The 11125-nt window shown below is 39.1% G+C and overlaps 1 protein-coding gene across 1 annotated transcript in view; it reads right to left on the reverse strand.

Annotated features, from left to right (window-relative positions):
• LOC145985594 (galectin-4-like) overlaps positions 1 to 541 on the reverse strand; it is a 37890-nt gene extending 37349 nt beyond the window's left edge. Inside the window, exon 1 of the mRNA XM_083119664.1 lies at positions 252 to 541. The gene's annotated coding sequence lies outside the window, so the exon portion shown is untranslated. The remainder of the gene's footprint in view (positions 1 to 251) is intronic.
• Between the last annotated feature and the right edge of the window lie 10584 nt (positions 542 to 11125).

An 11125-nucleotide genomic window follows, 5' to 3' on the forward strand; every position in this document is an offset into this window, starting at 1 on the left:
AAATATCTTGAGTTGATAATAGACAACTGCATCAACGAACGAAACATATGTGAAGAACGCCACATAGAATCTCAAGTGTAGTACACCTACTTATATGAATTCCCTACAACAAACATAATCTTCAATCTCAAGTGTAGTGCACTTACTTATGTGAATTCCCTAAGCGATAAGGTACCCTTGACAATCCGTAACGGTACTTATTTACTATACATCGGACAGATTTCTTCATTTTTACACAAGAAACTACTTACAGTAATAACTTCCTGTAGCATTGTCTAACATCTGGAAGGTGTTTTGTGTGATGTGGGAATGTTTCATAGCGGAAATTCAAGTTCTTTGTTGAAAATTAATTCTCCAACAAACAATAGGCTTTGGCGCGTACACCTTCGTACATCATCATGCATCGTGATTGTGTTTTGTTCATGTTCATTGGGTATCCAGTGTTTCAAACTGTGTGTTTGCAATGAAAGTTAGAAACATGACGTGTCGTGGTGAAATTCGTACTGGGTGTGGAAGATCCAGTGGATTTTTAAATTAATTGAACACGGGATCGTGAAGAAAGGAAAGGAATGTCGAAAACATGGTAGTGAATGTAAGCTACTCGTTAGAAGGAATGGGCTGCGGGTATATGAATAATATGACATGTCGTGGATGCGTGGTGAAATTCAGGTAAGTTTACCGTATTCTGGAAACGGATTTCTTCAAATTTAAAAGTTTGGGGCTCATTTGGGGGCAGGTGACTCTGGCCAATTTCTAACATGCCTTTAACAGGGACTCTATAGAGAAAGCTGGGTAGCCGGAGAGGAGCGGAGGCGGCGCCGCGGTAGTTCAAGTACCCCAGGGGCAATGCCCGGAATCGGTGGGAAATTTGGACTCAAAAATTTCAAACAAAAATAATTTTTTAGTTTAAATTTCCCACCGATTCCGGGACGGACGGATGGCCCCAAAAACCATTCACAGATAGCACCACGAAACATTACAATATTCTTCGTAAAACAATGCGAAAAAGTTTGGTATGACTTGAGATGACCGGATCCCTCTCCGATTTTCTTCATATTTGACATAGTCACTAATTGAGGCCTCCTAATCACGAATCTGAAGTTAAAATTTGTCGGAAACGTCTAGAAATTGCGAAACAATAATGCTAGCCTCACGAACCATTGGCACTAGCCCCACGAACCATTGGCGCATAGTTAGGTTAGTTTTGGTTAGGTTAGGCAAACATAGTTAAAATTTCGTCGTGGTAGTATCAGGATCTAGAAATTGCAAATAATTGCGAACCATTGACGCTAGCCCCACGAACCATTGGCACGTGGTTAGGTTAGTTTCAGTTAGGTTAGGCAAACATAGTTAAAATTTGGTGTTGTGGTAGTAGGCTATCAGGAATATATATATATATATTTGCTTGTGAAACAAAAAATTTCGCGAAAATTGACGGTTTCCATTCCGAAAACTAACGCCTTATTTTAACTTATTTTGCAATTTCTAGACGTTTCCAACAAATTTTAACTTCAGACTGAGAGGGGTCCGGTCATCTCAAGTCGTTCCAAAAGTTTTAAAGAAAAAATTAGATCAGATGAGCTTGGATCACGGGTATTTCTTGGGTTCCGAAGATTGAAACACTGCATAACGAATGAAAATCAACAAAACACAAGCACGACGCGCCATATTGTGTCTAAGGCAAGCGAAAATACTACGAGAAATAAGTACTCGTAATGTGAAAAAATGCAATTACTTTGATCAAAAACGTCAATACACCTTAAGGAATGTTCCGCGAAGCAGATAGGTAAGTATAAATGTAAAAAAATTGACGAAACAAAGAAGTTATAGGTGTCCGACGGATAGTAAATTTTTACCGTGCTAAAGTACAGTGAAGTGTAATATTACAATATTTTTACGACCACAACGTACTATGACTTTGATTCAATGGTACTTCTGCTCACCAGTGTACTATATCGCAGATCTTTGACCAAAACTGCCATATAGCCGGCGGTAAGGGTCACGAAGAAGAAGAAGAAGAAGAGAAGAGGATGAAGTTAAAGAATTTTCTAGAATTTCATGATTATAGAAAATTGATTGTTAAAGAAACATAAGAAACTCAATAATTTGTAGTTCAAATTTAAGCGGGTAAGCTAGGACAAAAAAAAAATGGCAGGTGAGGAACATGAGATGACCTTTGATGCGACTGAGAAGCGAATTTTAGAGGAAACTGGTTTATGTCTGGGACATGTTTTAGGAGAAGGAACTTATGGTGTAGTTTTCGAAGCGACACAATTGGTGATCGTAGAAGGGCAGCAAGAAAAGGAGGAAGAGAGAGCTGTAAAGGTCTTGGACCAAACAAGAATGACTCCTGATTACATTAGGAAATACTTGCCCAATGAGCAAAAGGCCGCTAGGTTGTTCAACCATGATCATATTATCAAGTTCTTTGGCCAAATGGAGTTCTGTCGAAAGAACTATTTCATCATGCAGAATTGCTCATTGGGGTCAATTGAAGAACGCCTGCATAGATTTGGTCCCGAAACAGGAATTAGAAATAAAATCTGGTTGCAGTAAGTACTATATTTTGTAAATGTAGTTTTCAGATGATCTTTTTTTTTAAAGAAAATGAATACAATAATGCACGAGGACATGTCTAGATAGAAAACTAACTTCCTTCTTCTACTATTTTCTGGCTTGTACGTAAAGCGGGTAAATTCTTTATTGTCAATTTTAGTTTTCCTACGCATATACATCAAGTCCCATATCCTGCACTAATGGCCTGATACCCCCGTAGTGTTTGTTTCTGTAATCGACACAAATTCCATGGACACCCATATTGACGCTATAGTTCTACAAACTTTACGTTGTCGGACTTGGACCACCTCCTACTATTCATGGTTGATTTAAAACAAAACAAAAAACAAGCCAACTCACAATACTGATTTTACTTTCCTCGGAAAGCGTTTATATCGGAAAGCGTTTATATTGATCGAGTGGTCTATCGAGTTTACGCGCTAGTGATAAAAAGATTGGGGAGGAAGCAACTCGGACTAGTCGCTGTCCTCCTTGGACAGCCACTCGACTGTCCTGGCTACTGGAGCGAGTACTGGCTCCAGTACTCTCCCCAGTTGTTTACATAAGGAGAGTAGCTCCCTTTACCCTACTCGCTCTAGCTACTCTCCCGTCTACTTGACCAATGTAAACCAGGCATAATGCTGTCGCTTTGTAATCAAGCGGTATCTTGAATTCGGTCACAGGTGGAGGCAAATTGTACAGATTTTCATATCACACTTCAGATTATCTTCAAGGTATTGACATTCTACTAAACCTTGGGGATGTAAGAGGATTCAAACGACCAAATGAGTAGAACACACTTTCCTTGTCCACAGCTTGTCCCACAGGCCTTTCATTTGCAAACTTCTTATTGCTATTGCTCAGAGGCGCCAACAAGGTAAATTTTGGGGTTTCAAGGTTGGCATGAGTAATACATAGAAAATCTTTCCCTCTTCGTGAAATTATTTGGGGGTCAGAAAGTGTCTTGCCACTCCAAAGTCGGCGCCGCCCGGCCCGGCCATGCAAGGGCTAACCGAGACCCAAGTCAAACTCACACCGTTCAATGTTCATGTTCCACTCCTGACCTTCTCGATGTATGGGCCGATTATTTGGCCTACATTGTTAGGTTAGGTCTATTAGATTTGGTTCTCTTAGCATAAATACACTGGAAATGTATTATTTATGCTACAAGAACAAAACCTAACTAACCTAACCTAACAAAAGCATTTCCCGGTGACGTCAGAACATTTTATCTGTCACCACCGTTTCGCAATGAAGTGGCCGAACTATAGATCGACCACAAGGAAAAACCCTTGGGACGAAAGTCCCCGCGCAGCTTTCCCTTCTTCCCTCCACCTCGGGCCATAAGGAAGCATGGTCCACTCTCCCCTTCCCCTACTCGCGGGAGTACGGTGCACAGGAGTCGCTGGTCTGCGCAGGTTGTTTTGCTCGTGGTTCCACTATAGTGAGTGTGCCAACCGTGCCAACCTATTTGTAAGGGCCGGTTGCACCATCGCCACTTAATCTGCCACTTTACAAAGTGGTGGATAACGACAGGAGGGAGATTTAGGCGGCGGTGGGTTGCACCAAGCATTTTTATCCTCGGCCTTGTAAGGTGGAACTTTCTCCTGCTTGCCGTACGACCTGGCAACAGAAACTGGAGAAAGTTGTGTTTTCGATTGTGTTTTGTTTGTTTATTACGTGCTAATATCTGCTTGTCAATTCCAAATACATGCTTTTTCAACTGAAATATGTTTAAAAAACTAAATATTTATTGCAATAAAATGAAACAGCTGATAGAAGTAGGTAATGCATGTGTCGTACTCTCATATAATATCAAATGTATGTTAAATGATACAATATAACCCGTAATCTTTCGAAGTAGTGGGCAGCTTACAAAATTTTCAATTTATTTTTCACGTACTCCAATTAACATAATGCAAAAAAGAATATTCCTCGTCTTATCTTTCAGTAAGACATACGGTCACTTTTTAAAAAATATTAAACACTACTAAACAAGTGACCAAAATTTTACGAAGTCGTAACAAATGCAAGTTACATTTATTCAATTTTTAGTGCAAGGCTGACATATCTGAGTATGTGTAAATATACGGAATGAGAAGAGCAATATTCTATTCTGCTCTTACTAATTTATCATTAGTTTCTGTTAATAATTTATCAATCCGCAACCCCATCTTTAGCGAATAGCGAGTATTAGTATTATCAACGTTGACCATCTTATAGGTTTCTTCTTTATTTATAATGCAGCTTTTGTGAAAGTTGGTTAACGATGCAGATGAAAATTAATTTTTTGTATTCAAAACAAATTCGAATAGCACAAAAAAATCGTTAATCAACGGTTCCATGTACAAGGTACATTTTGGGAATTACTATCATCTTAGCACAAAAGGAAGAAAAGTACCGTAGTACTGTATGTACGCATGTTTTGTTCTTATTAAGAAAAAAGAAGAAACTCCAGGCTGTATATACTTTCAGATAGTTAGTTTCGTGCAACGTTATATGCTAGTGCAATGCAAGAACGTATATATTTCTTTACAAAAAACAGTAATATTCACCAGGAAAATATACATTGTATATACGTACAAGCTGTGTTCCTTTTTAGATGAACAGATAGGGACAGTATTAGCACCTTGGGTAATACATGCTAAGAACACCAAACATGGCCTGCCTAACCTATCCACGTATGTATATAATAGCTTAAATAAACAAATTATAATTTGCCAAACCTATTTACATGCTTATTTATGCTATTATATGCCTACGTGGATAGGTTAGGCAGGTCAGGTTTGGTGTTGTTAGCATGTATTTCCCAAGGTGCCAATGCTGCTCCTAGCCGCTCGTCTTTTTAGGCCAGTTATTTTGAAAAATCAAATACAAGATCATGTGTATTGCATATGAATGTTAAAAACAACAACCGAAAAAACTTGAGTGCACGTTTTATGCATCTTCAGGCATGTAGATTCGTGCAAGGTTTATTACAATGGTGCATTTTCTTTGTGTCTACGAAACGTAACACCATTCGGAAATTGTTCCTTGTATATACGTATCAACGCCGTAAAGATACTGCTGTACCTGTCTCTATTATTATTATTCTTTGCCAGTTTTAAAGTTAAAGTACAAAATCTCGCACAATGTTATGAAAAATATGTTACTTCGCATAAAACGTTTCCTCTAAGTAGTAAATACCGAAAAAAACTTTGGCATTTACGTCTTATGCTCTCCCATGAATATTAGGGTAGGGTTGGTTACGTTAGGTACAAAACCAGTAGGAAATTGTTCCTTGTACATGCATGTCAACATCGTAAGGATGCTTGTTAACAGTAAACTTTTTTTTTTTTGCCAATTTTGGAAGTTAACATACAAAATCACACATATACAATGTATACGTTTCTTAAAAGATTGGTATTACGTCTTATGTACTACTAGGTATGTAGTTTCTTGCAAGGTTATTATTGTAAATGTGTGTGTTTGTAAAAAACACACCACCATTCGGAAATTGTTCCTTGTACGTACATATGTATGAACTGGACGGTAAGAGTAGCTACTGCTAAATATTATACGTGCATTCTTTGCCAGTTGTTATTCGGAAACAACACATTACTTGTTTATTTGCAATGTTACATTCACGCCAATGGCGACGGAAGTGACTCTAATAATATTACACGTGTTTTAATCTTAAAGATTACAAATTACCAGGATTGCGAAAAAGCAACTGATGCATGGTGTACATTTCGTGTATTGCGTTTGGTTGAAAAAAATTGTTACAGCAAACACACATTCATTTATTTGGAACGGCATTTTAATACAATTTTGCAAGCATCAAACGCATTACTTTAACCTGGTTTTATTTTCTGTACCCGCATGCACTCAAATCCTACATAGGAAATTACAGTGAAACTGCTAATGCTAATATCAATATACAACACTTTCGGAACACACACGAAAATGACCATCTAATATTCATTTCTACACATATATTTACAAATGTTGCTTTATTTATTGCCGTTCCTGGGATAATTAACAAATCCGCCTTTTTTTTGCTGTTATTTGGTAATGCAAAACATGCACCAAACTTTCGCAATTTGCAACAGCTGATCGAGACTTTGCCATTTGATCAACTATAAAAGTGTAAACACAGATTATACTAGGTGCTGCACGTATCTGTTGGCTGCACAGTGTACTGCTTTTCCATGTTTACCTGGCACTTAACGCGTTAGGCGGAGCCCCGACCGCCACTTACGTTACACGGGACTTTAAGTGCTAGGTAACGTTAGGCGGACATTGAACAACCGCAAAATGGTGTTAAGTGGGGGATAAGACGTTAAGCGGAGATGGTGCAACCGGCCCTAAAGACTGACAAGCTGGATGTTCCGTTTCCTCGAATCCTCAGCTTGGCTGGGCCCGGTCAGAAACGAGCGGCCGACTAGAACATATGTTTGCTTTTCTGGAATGCAGGATCCAATCAGATCAGAGAAGAATCTTTCGGAAAAGTCAATAACCTTTGATGTGGATGTTCCAAGAGGGTTGTCTTGTGCTTGTCACTCACCACCCGCAGCAGCTAAAACCATCCTCACGGGAATGTAACGGGACTTTGCAAAATGAAAAGGAAGGAAGGAGGACTTGCTTTGTTTGCAGAACCAGCCACAGTCTTTCGGTTTCTTCTTCAACGTTCATTGAAAACATTATAATTTTTAAAAAATAGGTCGATTTTCTATCTCTTCAGACGTGTCGTGGCGATGAGGATAAGTGATGAAAAATGTTCATGCAAGACTCAAACCTTGAACCTTCGGAAGCGAGATCATAATTAAACCATTGAATGTGCTCGACTACTGAGGCACCCTCTGCAGGGTGTGAAGACATTCAGATGTTACGTATATTCAGCTTGGAAAGAGAGAAGACTTCTAAGCAACTTATACATGAATCAACGAGTTAAAGTGAGAACAGGAGACGAAATGACAGAAGGCTGTGAAATTGGAAGAGGAGTACGACAAGGATGCTGCCTATCGCCTACTTTGTTTAATATCTATTTAGAAGATATTGTGAAAACTTGTTTCCAGGGCACAGGAGGTGTCAAATTGGGAGGAAGAAGAATAAACTGCATAAGATTTGCTGATGACATGGCATTATTCGCTGAGGATGAAATAACCATAAATAGTATGTTAGAAGAGTTAAACAGCAGCTGTGAGCAGTATGGAATGAAGATTAATGTAAAGAAGACAAAGGCAATGGTTATAGGACGGAAACCAAGGAATCAGCGGCGTATACTCTGGGTCACCTAGGTAATCGGAGATGACCCGGCTATAATTTTTTAAAAAGATGTTTTTTATTTCTTCGCAATATTCTTCCGAACCAATCTTTGATTCACATATTTCTGTGCTCCCAGCGCGCGAATGTTTTCAACCGTTTGCCGCGGAATGTCCGCGAGGCTTTTTCTCCAGCTGGTGGAATCTGGTGACGTCAGGGTGAGATTCCGCCGGCTCCCTTTAAATTCCCTTGACGGGAGGGAGGGAAAGGAAACACTGCTTCTCAGGCGCGGTTATTCCGTGGCAAGGGTAAGCTCCTTCTGGAGAGAGTCCATCGGTCGCACTCTCCACCCCAGAGTCTTTGCCGTTCCCTTGGCTGGCACCCTCTTCTGCCATATTTCCCCGATGGCCTTTGTATCGTAGGTAGGAGCTGTGTTGTTTACGACAGGAAAATTTCTCTGGAAACAGAATTCTGGGTTCACAAATTACGTACTGAAAAGGAAAGTAGAGAAAATACATCTGAAAATGCGCGAGAAACAGGGAAATCTGAACAACATTTGCGAACCTATTCTGTTAATTCTCAATCTCATTTTACGTTTGCTCCTGTCTTCCTGATCTCTGCTATTTCCACAGATATTGTCAAAATAAAAAAAAAGTTTTATATTGAAGATGAAGGTAATTAAATAAATTAAAATTTGAACTTGAAATTCAAAAAATTACACCGACCTCCGTTGCGGAGTGTTAGCACAACTCCCTACGACGCCAGAGCTCTAGGGTTCCAATACCGGCCTGGGTATTCTTGGTAAATGTCCCTTCATCAATTTCATATCATCACTCGTAGTGATTAGCCAAAAGTGGCAGAAAAGCGACGTCAAATAACAATTTAATCAATCGATTAATGAAGTAATTAAACTATTTATATGCTTACTTTTTCATTTTTGTATTTTAAAATGCGTGATTACTTTCTTTGTAACCTTCAAAACCAGTGAGAGTACTTCTTTCACAGAAATGAATAATTCTTAAAAGGGAATGCTATCAGAAATAAATTATATATATACGTATACACATATATTAGGTAATTTAAGTTGCTTTTCCCCCCTCTTTAGATTAATAATGATCATAATGATAAAAGATGTTTGAATGTAAAATATCTAAACAAAAAACGCAATGATTCCAACTTATAGAACCTCGCTCATCGCAGGGAATATAAAGCTGGGAAAGGGAATTTTTCAGCATCCATAGGGAACTTAATTCTGTGTCAAGCAGGAATGAACCACAATAGAAGATTGGCGCAGGGAATTGAATGCGTGTTGTAGCGATTCGAGAATTTAATATTTGTTTAGCTGTTAGTGGTTAGGTATTCGTGCTAGTTCTGTGTTTACTAAAGTTAAAGACAATGGATATAATACAATATTTGCGTGTGAAAAATATTTGGAACGGGATCTTTTCCGAGAAATTGGAAATAGTTAATGTAGGTAGGCATGGGCGTCCGGAAGGGGGGGGCAAGGGGGGCCACGGACCCCCTGGAAAATGAATGTTTACCTTAAAATTATATATTTCACACATAGTTTCATTTCAGTCACAGTAATTTATGTTAATTAATATAAATTCGTTGAAGAAACATGATAATTTTAGAGTGAAATAGTGTTTTTTGAGAGGACATCACTATTTTGGAGGAAAATATATGTCCTTTGCCCCCCTGGAAAAAAATTACCTTGCTTGTCCCTCCCTGGAAATAATCCTGCGGACGTCCATGTAGGTAGGCCAGTAGAGTCTCTTGTACCACAGGTCTTGAACTTAAACTTCCGCGTATAAAAACAAAAATCGGGAATGTACGAGTAACTGGGTACTGGGGTAACGTGAATTTTACACTTCAATTAATATTGAGGGTTTTTATTTCACGACCGCATTCCTTTCATATTCTTTGTTACAGGTTTTTTCTTATAATGGGTGATCGAGAAGTCCCCGAACCCAAACTTCAATTTTTTTTTCGCCTGTCGTTATTATGATAATGTCAAAATTTCTGTGGAAGCTGGTTTGTGAGAGTCTTGGCTGTACACGACACAAGAGATGGCGCTGGGGAGTGGCGCTAGCAGTCGTGGCGAGGAAATGAACTACGAGCAGTGCTGGTAACAAAATAATCACGCCACTTGCAAGGATGAGTTTGTCGGTGGAGGAGGATTTTTTTTCGAAAACCGAGTGAACTCAATTGTGTACCAGGACATTATACAGCAGTTTATCGCGCTTTTGTACGCCGATGAACGAGATGTGTGGTTACAACAAGACGGGGCAACATACCATTCGCCAATGCGACCATGGCAGTTCTGCGTGAATTTTTTGATGACCGCCTGATTTCATCAGGGCTTTGGCCGGCAAGATCACCTGATTTAACAACACCCGATTTTTTCATGTGGGGTAACAGTTTAGGTTAACTGTTGGTTTGGTTTACCTGATTTTTTTGTTACCAGCACTGCTCCTAGTTCATTTCCTCGCCACGACTGCTAGTGCCACTCGCCAGCGCCATCCCTTGTGTCGTGTACAGCCAAGATCCTCGCAAACCAGCTTCCACAGAAATTTTGTCATTATCATAATAACGACCGGCGAAATTATTTTTTAAAGTTTGGGTTCGGGGACTTTTCGATCACCCGTAGATTTATTATATTTTCTTATTTTATTATTTGAAATTCTAAACGTAGATTAACTGCAAGTGCAATCACAACAATTATTCGACAGTGGTTGCAACAATAAGGTAAAATTTTTAACACATATATTCATAAATCCTGTATGGATGTTGAGGTAAATTTGCATGGAGATTTCAGGAGTGGTGAATGAATCAAGTGTCGGAGATTACCCACTAGTTAAAACCAGCATACGCCACTGCAAGGAATATTAATGTGAGAGCAAACAGTGAAAAAATCCAGCAAGTGGATAGCTTCAAGTACCTCGGATGCACTATAAGCAGTGACATGAGCTGCAACAAAGAAGTGAAAATGAGAATCGCAATAGCAAAAGAAGCTTTCAATAGAAGAAAAAATGTTTTTTGTGGACCCATGGACATAGGTCTAAGGAAGAGAGTAGTGAAATGTTTTGTGTGGAGTGTAGCACTATATGGTGCAGAAACCTGGACGTTGAGAAGAAATGAAGAGAAACGACTCGAAGCTTTTGAAATGTGGACATGGCGAAAAATGGAGCGTGTAAAATGGACAGACAAGGTAAGAAACGAAGCCGTACTGAAAAGAGTTGGTGAAAAAAGATCTATACTGGAGACCATCAAGAAGAGGAAAAGAAACTGGTTAGGACACTGTCTAAGAAGAAACTGCCTGCTA

The sequence above is a fragment of the Lepisma saccharinum genome, chromosome 3 (assembly GCF_977018435.1).
Source record: "Lepisma saccharinum chromosome 3, izLepSacc3.1, whole genome shotgun sequence".
Classification (NCBI taxonomy): domain Eukaryota; kingdom Metazoa; phylum Arthropoda; class Insecta; order Zygentoma; family Lepismatidae; genus Lepisma; species Lepisma saccharinum.